The sequence below is a fragment of the Lipotes vexillifer genome, unplaced genomic scaffold (assembly GCF_000442215.2).
Source record: "Lipotes vexillifer unplaced genomic scaffold, Lipotes_vexillifer_v1.1 scaffold1122, whole genome shotgun sequence".
NCBI lineage: Eukaryota > Metazoa > Chordata > Mammalia > Artiodactyla > Lipotidae > Lipotes > Lipotes vexillifer.
The window spans coordinates 791,615-800,331 of record NW_006798649.1 but is presented as its reverse complement, the minus strand read 5'-3'; positions in this window follow the sequence as shown (position 1 = coordinate 800,331).

Genomic DNA, 8,717 nt, shown 5'->3' with positions numbered 1-8,717 from the left:
GGGAAACAGGCCCCTCTGGAGCCTCAGGGGCCGCACTGATTCTAAGCAGAGCGGGGCGGCGGGTGGGGGGGTGGGGAGGGAAGCAGCACCAAACCCCAAACTGTTACATTTGCTATATTGTCTTATTGAAAGTTTCTGGGCCCTCTCTGAGCAGAGACTCTTGGGAAACTCTGGCTCATTTCAGCCTTGAAATTATCTATTGGCAGACTTGGCCGTGGAATGTGTGCTTCCCGGGTCCCTAGGAGGGGGCGAGTTCATTGCCCTTGGGATGGTCCAGGACCACTTCCTCAGCTGCCATCTCCTGGTGACCCTGTCTGAGGTTCCATTTGTTCATTCATTCACTCATTAACTAACACACAGAGTGCCTACTATGTGCCAGGCAATATTCCAAGTGCAGGGAATATAGCAGTGAACAAATTAGACATGAGCTTCCAATCTAATGAAGGGAGATAGACAATACACAAATGGGTGGATATATCATAGCAGGTGGCAAGGAGTATGAAGAAGAAAATCCAGGATGGAGAAGATAGAGAGTGAGGGGGACGACCCAATTTGGAAAATGTAGTCAGGGAAGAACTCTGATAAAGGGACATTTGAGCAGAGCATTTTGCAAAAAGTGAGGCTGGAGGTCCAGGCCTGACTCCCCCTGGCCACCCAGACCTTCTGCTTGTCCGGATCCGGGGGTGAAAGTATTGAAGATCCACAGACCTGCCTGGGGGGGGAGCTCGAGCTCTACCCCAGATAGCTGCACGACCTCGTGTACGACTGACTCCCAGTAATTCACCTGTTAAATGGGACCTAAAGCTCTACTTAGTGATTAAATGAGATACTGTGTAAGTGTCTGTGGAGTTTAAATCCGTGGACAGTGTGCTAACTTAAAAGCACCTTCTCAGTGCAGGTCTTACAGAAACTTGTGTTGCTTCCTGTAGGGCATAAGGTTGACCCCCTTCAGGAGGAGGTAAATTTTGAGTTGAGAAGGCAGTTAACCCAGGGGAGCAAAGGGGTTGGCAGCCGTGCAGCTGGGGCAGGTGGCTGCAGAGGCAGAGTGACAGAGGAGCTGGAAGGGCTGAGGGTGTTAGAGAACGTGGTCTCGCCCTTTCTCTCCCTGAGCCCCAGTTCTCACTTTCTCCCCTGAAGAAAGCATAATGTCAGAGGGGTCACCTTGAATGCAATATTTGTGCATATATAAAAATCATCTGCAAATGTGTATCCTTTATTAGTAGTAGCAGATAATTTGTGTCATACCACCCACTGCCTGGACTATCATGCCCTTTGATGACAGAGACCAGATTTTTATTATTTTTATTATCACTTTAAATTTCTGGCACTTTGGTGCATTATGGGTGATCAGGAAATGTTTAATGAATGACTAACCAGTTTTGACACTCCCTTCCTCCCCACTGCTGTGGCATCCACCAAAGGCAGGGGACTCCTTGAAACCAGACAATTTAGGTCTATAACTGGCATGACTCAGAAAAGGATTAAGGGACTTTGGGGATGTAATATGTGACTTCTGGGCAATGTTAGGATGTTGGAACCAATGTCCCAAGTTTCCAAGAAGAGAGTGAACTGCAAGGGGCCTCTCTAAAAGAGAACAGATTCATCCCAACCTTACCTCTTATCTGGACTTGAACGTGAGAAGCCTAATTGCTGTGATTAGAGAAGAATGAGTCAAAAATTCTTCTTCTTTTACAGGGGTGTATGTGTTTGTGTGTGTATGTGTGTGTGTGTGCATTTAAGTTGTGGTTATGGAAGTATTTCTGCAAGTCAAGTATTAGCTGAAGCTAAGAGTTTGTGTTCAGCTGGTTTCCATGGTAACCCATCAGCTTCCTTTTCTTCCCTCTCTCCCCCTCCTCTGTTATGGGTATACTCCTTTTCTAAACAGGAGGGCCAAGATTAGTAAAAGAGAGAAGGGACCCTCATCCACCCCGGCCTCAACTGCTCACAGACACTGTAGCTGAGGAGGTGTTGCTGGAAACCTGAGGTGTCTGCCTGTGGGGCTCAGAGCTGACGGAGGGACTGATGGGCTCCCTGCTCCAAGGTCACCAGCCCCCAGATTCCTGCTCAGGCCCAGCCCCACCCTGGTAGCTAGGCTGGTGCTGTAGGCACAACTGTGCCCAGGGACTTAATTACACGCTTGGGATTCTGTTCTTTCCCAGACCAGGTATTGGTTTTTAAAACAGAAGGACAGCAAAGGATTCAGCGGAAGCAGGAGCTGAGAGAGGCAAAGAGAGGGAGAATGACAGACAGACAGTGTTGGAAAAACAGCACAATAACCTTTGACCCTTTGATATTTTGAACAAACAACAGTCCCCAGAGATTACTAGTGAAGGAATAGTCAAAAGACAAGGTCTCAGACTCAGAACAAATGTAGCCTTAGCCCAAACATTTCCCAATTTGCAAGTTACCTATTTTATAATACAAGGTGTATGAACCCATTAAACCTTCCCCTTCCTCCTGCAATGTATATATAAAGAGGGTACCATCCTTTTTTCTTAATATTTTCTAATACAGTTAACTTCTTAGAGCAAGGAGGCACATCCAAAGAGTCATAGACTTGAAGTTCTATTTAGACTAAATGACCATGTGCCAGGCACCACTCTCATGCCATCACATGTGTTAATTAGTTAATTTCATCCCTACAAAAAGCCTGTGATGTAGATGCTCTAAGAGCCTTCATTTTACAGAGAGGAAAAGAGAGGCACAGAGAGGTTAAGTAAATTGTCCAAGGTTACACAGCAAACAAGTGGCAGAGCCAGGATTCAGACTCCAGGGTCTGTGTTTATAACCTCTCTACTAATGTGCCTAGCAAAGAACTTGAAGAACATCGTGTTTAACCATCTCACTTTACCTGGAGTAAGGAAGTGACTTACCCAAGGTCATACAGCTCCTGAGCAGCAGATGCCAAGGGCAAGTGCTCAGATAATTAAGCTACAGCTGGTCCCTCCCCTTCTGAAAAAGATCTGGGGCAAAATCTCCCCCAGCCCCACCCCTGCTGCCTCCTGTCCCAAGGTTCATACCCCTTGCTCCCTTGCCTTTGAAGTGTCCCTTGCCAGATGTCCCTGTCAGCGCTACCTGGGTGAAGGGGAGGAGGCTCTGCCTGGCAGTCCTCGGAGAGTGGCAGCACCACCCACCACCCTGCCATCTCTGCCTCACTCCTCCCTGTCAGATGCCTCCTGGTTCCCAGCTGTCTGTCAGCAGCTGCTCGGGGATATAAATAGCCAGCCGTTGGCAGAGGCAACCCTGGCAGTGGCGGGGGGTGTGGGGGGGGAGAAGATGAAGTGGGGGTGGACAGACAGTGAAGAGACTCGGGGGTCTTCTTTGGGATCTGAGCCGCTCATCAGAGGGGCTGGTTGAGGCCTGATAGAAGAACGGGAATTGGGGTTTAGCAGGGAGCAGCTAAGCAGAGGTGTGGAGCAGGCCAGCTCTGTCATACATCCCCCCAGGTGCCTGGTACAACCTGCATGACCCCAGTTCTTCCCTCTTTCACCTGATTCTTGAGGAAAAATAAGGGGAACTCCTCTCCCCACAGGATTTGTCAGGTGTAAGGAAGCTAATAAAGAGAAAGTTCTGGAGAGGACAGGGCTCCTGAGGCCTGATTAAAGCCCAGAGTAAGGGCAGAAATAAGAAGTAAAAGGGAGATCTTGGCAAAATTGGGAGGACAAGAAAAGAATTAAAAATTCAACTAACACTTATCAAGCCTCTACCACACGTTGGGTGCTTCCGCACATATCACCCCATTTCATCGTCTCTGTAATCCCAGGGGTGGGCATTCTCTCTATTTTACAGATAATTTCAGTGGGGAGTGAGAAGGAGAAGCAAGGAAACACAGGGCTGGCAGATCATCGGGTGCAGTCCTCACTTGCTGCTGAGGAGACACAAGGAAGTTAGGGACAAACCCAAAGACACACAGCCAGGCAGGGGCAGGGCTGACTGGAGAGAGCTTGACAGCCCAGCAGTCACGGCACCCTGTGCCCTCCTCCCCGGGCTGCACGTGGCGGATACGGAGTCGGTGAGGAGCTTAGGTAAAGCTCAGGAAGGGGTTCCCCGAAAGAGGACATTTAACAGACCTATTTTATGGCTTGACAAAGGCTGCCCCTCTGATATCTCTTGGTGTAGGACCGTCTCACACTTCAGTGTACATCAGACTCACCTGCAGGAGGTTGAAATGGAATGCTGCACCCCCCGCACCCCGGAGTTTCTAGATCAGCTAGTGTATGTTTATACGTTTTATTTTCTTTATCTTAAGATGTTTTGAAATCTTAAAAACCGTTCTGGCTGGGGAGAGAGCGTGTTCCGGGCTAATCAATTCTTAGAGGTAGCAAAGGGCCCAGCTGGGAACACATCTTCCTTTGATATGCAAACTAACTATCCCGGAGCCAAACCTCTTTTGTTTGGCTGGGACACCCCAAGAGACAATGCTTCTGCCTCAATCATCCAAGGCCAGGTACCAGGCAACTAGGGACACCCTATCGCTCAGAGCCCACCAGAATTATTCAAACTAGCCAGTCCTAAACTGTTTACCCTGCCCTGCCTGGCTTTTCCCACAGAAGCCCGGATGAAGGCCGTGGCCTATGCTCTCCCCTCCCTCCTGCCCCTTCTGCTTCCTGACAATGCTTCCTCATGTGGCCCTATGCAGCATGCTTCCTGTTTCCAGAAGATGTGAGTATAATAAACATGTTTTCCTGAACCTCTCCTGTGTCTCTTCTTGTGGCTGCACCTGACTCACCATCACATAAAAGAACATAGTTCAATAGGTCTGGGGTGAGCCCTGAGAATTTGAATTTCCAACAAGTTTGCAGGTGATGCTGACGCTGCTGGCCCACTTTGAGAAGGTGGGTTCAAAGGTAACTGGGGAAGGAAAAGATAGATTTGCATTGGGCCCATTAAACTTCTTGAGAGGAACAGGATCAAGTTGCTGATCTCAATCAAGTTCAGTAAGTTGTGATGGACTGAGATGTAATAACCTTAGACATCACTGGTGAGGATGGACACCAAGGTCTCCAAGGGAGAACTCACCCTGAGGAAAGAAGAGTCTAGATCAGGCTACACAGTATGGTCCCCGTACTGGCATCAGTATCCTGTGGGATGAGGTGTAAATTGTTAGGTCCCATAGAAGACACGTTCATCAGAATCTCTGAGGGTGTGGCCCAAAGTCTGTGCTTGAATAGGCTCTGCAGAATTCTAATACTGTACCCAATAAAATCTGGGAAGCACTAGTCTAGACTGGTCATCTGGCCTTAATGCTGGAGCTCAGGTTATCTTGGTGGCAGAGTGGCTGATTCTGGCACAGAGTGGTACTGTGTCTAGCAACTCTTCCCAGTCCAGCTACTTAGCTGGTGATCTTTGGGGACAGTGGCTGAGCACATGAGTATACACTCATTTGCGGTATATCAGGGACCCAAGAGTGGAACATCCCTGTGCTGGTCTGTGTAGGAACCTGATCAGCAAGGACATCAAAGCAGCAGTGGAAAAGCACCGCTGGACTGTGGGAGACCACTGTCGGAGCATCATGTCATGAGGCAGTGACAGGAGCGTGGACTGGTCAGGCCCTCCAGTTATCTACTCACCCATCCCTTCCCACTTCACAAGCCCTAGGACTTTTCTGACAATTACAAGGGGCAGGAGTTGTGGAGGAAGAAAGGGTCATCGAGAAAGAGATTCCAGACTTCCTGCTAAATTGGGCAGATGGATGCTCATAGAGGATTAACTTAAATACTAAAAAATCTGTGACCTGATTTGTACCCTAAGCTGAGGAAGCACATCACACTGGTTATCTTTGGATAAACTTCATATTTTATTTATGTCTCTAACAGAGACTGGTTCCTGGTACTTGCAACTGAGAGTTCTGACTGATGGCACCCCGAGGGCGAGGTAAGGAAGGAGGTCTTGTGTGGTGTGCAACCCAGCTTCTTCACCCTGCCCTGAAAGACTGCAGAGTCCATGCACCTGAAGATGATTCCATGAAGGTTTGCTGCAAGGCAGCGTCCAGGCCGGGAGAAGTAAAGATGCCCCTCAGTACGAGGGGTGCCCCCAGCCTCATCCTGCCTTTGGCACCCACACCCGCTTACACATTCCAAGCCCCCAGGCTACTTGCCACCTCCCGTCTCTGCTTCCGTCTTCCACCCTACCCAGATGACAAGTGCCTATGCCTCTTTGAGGACTTGGTTTGGGGACCTTTTCTCAGATTTTCCAGACCTGCCCTGTGATGGTACAGCCATTGCTTCCCAGGCTCCCACTGCACACTATCTGTACTTCTGTCAGAGCACAGACAATCCTGTTTGCCATACTTTAAATCCTAAAAGGCAAAGACTAACTTGCCTTTCTCTTTAGGTTCAGCCCCTTGCAGGGAGAATAAGACCATTACTACCCAGGTGGAGTTTATAATCAGGTACGATTTTTATAAAGTTATCCAAATAAGGAATTAAACGCTGAATGATGAGTCTTAGATGCCTGATATTTTACCAATTAAACTACCAAGACTTTAGCACCTAACCTAAGAAACACCCCTACCTGGGGAGCTCCCTGTTAGATGGGGGAACCCAGCTCCTGCCCCAGGGAACACCAATCTGGTAGGAGTAACACATCTCTTGCCCTCAGGAAGTTCCCAGTATAATGCGTAAATATATTAGTCATGACACTGTTGCCTGCCATTTATGGGTTCCTTTTCCTGTGGTGGGAAATGTGGCCCCTAGAAGTCCAAGGCTAAATTATCCTACAGTTCACAGTCCAGTGGGAGAGTCCCTTGTCCTAATATCAAGTCTCAGGGAAGGCACTGTGTGGCCTGGTCAGGTGTCCATCCCTTGGTGGGTGGGACAGGGTGAGGGGGTGGGCTGGTCAGCCCTACCGATGTACACGGAACAGGTTTGCCATAGGAGAGGGCTCTGGTACGGGGGTGGGAGGATGGACAGGTAAAAACACTGTCCCCGGCTGCTGAGGAAGCTAGACACACACCCACACCCAGCCCAGATCATAGATGTGGGCATGTACAGCAGAAGCAAGTGCAGATCAATACCCCAGAGTGCACTTAAATGCTGAGGGGGAGCCTGGCATTTGAGGTCAGGTGGAGTTAAACAGGGAATGCTTGTAGGGAGAGGTGAATCTTGACTGGGAATCTGAAGACAGAGGGCAACAGGTCCCTGGGTCAGAGGTGGCAGAGGGGTCTTTTCAGATGCCTGGGATCTGGGATGGGGTGTGTTGGGGGTGTACTCTGAGGAAGGAGAAGACAATCTCTCAGAGGATGCCGGAGATGCGAGGCCGTAGCATTCCCACACACTGCGCCCAGGTCCTTTGCCCCGTCCTCCCAGTTACAGCATAGGACACTTTCCCTTCAGAGCTTGGAACCAGCTCTTGGGAATCTACAATCTTGGAAGGACTGACGAGAAAAATGCACAGCTTTCATCCTTCCAAAGGGAGAGATCGGGCAGGCAGGGATCTAAGTCCCATGGAAATTAGGAATAATGGTGGGGGACGGGGAATTGAGAGAGAGAAACAGAGACAGAGAGGTGTTTAGCTTGTGAAAGGAGCAGAGTATGGGGTGGGAACAAGAACAGGGGCACGCCTCACTGTTGTCATGGCAACACAGGCAAATCCAACTGTGCTGTAAACATCACTGTGTTCGAGTCTTTTCCTAAGCCAAAGCTCCAGGACACAAAGGGCCGGGACAGCAGAGCCCGGGGTATGAGGATCACCCCCAGAGAGCCTGCGCCCGTCACGTCTGGACACTACCCTGGGCCAGGGGTGTGGAGTGGGCAGGATCATCTGCCCTCCTTTCAGAGGTCAACTCTCCCCTTGGAACAGAGGGAAGCCCCTCATGCAAAGTGCCTTCATCTACAGAAAGCCATCAAATGGTGTAGTTTGTGCACCCGGAATTGTGCGGCTGTGGGGAGCAGAAGAGGGGTGTCCCAACAGGTGGGCACAGATGGCGGCACAGCTCTGCCCACGCATATCCCATGAAGCCCAGGGCTCATCACCAGGATGAAGGATCCGGTGAGGCGTGGCCCTGCTCTGTCCTCCCTGGGTTGGGGCCTGCGGCTCCCAGAGGTGGATCCCTTCAGCTGGCCGGAGGAGGGGTGGCCTTGGAGGAAGCTCTGCCGAAGCCGGGAAGCTGAGTTTCCCCTCGCTCCCCTATTCTCCCCCCTGCCTTGTATTTTCTTGTTCCCTGTCCTCTGCTTATCTTTTTGCAGCTCTCATTTTCTTTCCTGCTCCCTCCCCGCCCACCATGCTGCTCTCCCTCTTCCTCTCCCGCTCTCCCTCCGCTTTAGTCTGCCTCTTGTTCCCTGGGTTGCACTCTTCCCTCTCCCCACCTGCCTTCTCTCTATTTAAATCGATAGGAAGCCAGAAGAGTAGGTGGAAAAACACCGTGCTGGGGACAGCAGGGAGGAACGCTTTAGTGTCATCTTCCTGCCGCAGTAGAAACAGAACAGAGATCCCAGGAGGCATTATCCCGAGGATGCAGGTCACCTACACACCCCACCCCAAAACCGGCGTCGTGGTCTGGGTGGCAGGAGACCAAGACTCAGTGGAGGAGAGAGGGGCCGCACCCAGCCCCCTCTTCTGGTCGCCACCCTGCAGCTAACTGAGATCCCAGACCCATGGGAAAACTGGAACTTTCCTAAACGTGGTCCACCTTGGGACCAGCCCCGTAGAAATCCTAGGTATTCTGCATTTGCAGTTTGGCCAAAGCGGACCGAAAGCCTCGTGGACAGCGTCGTCTA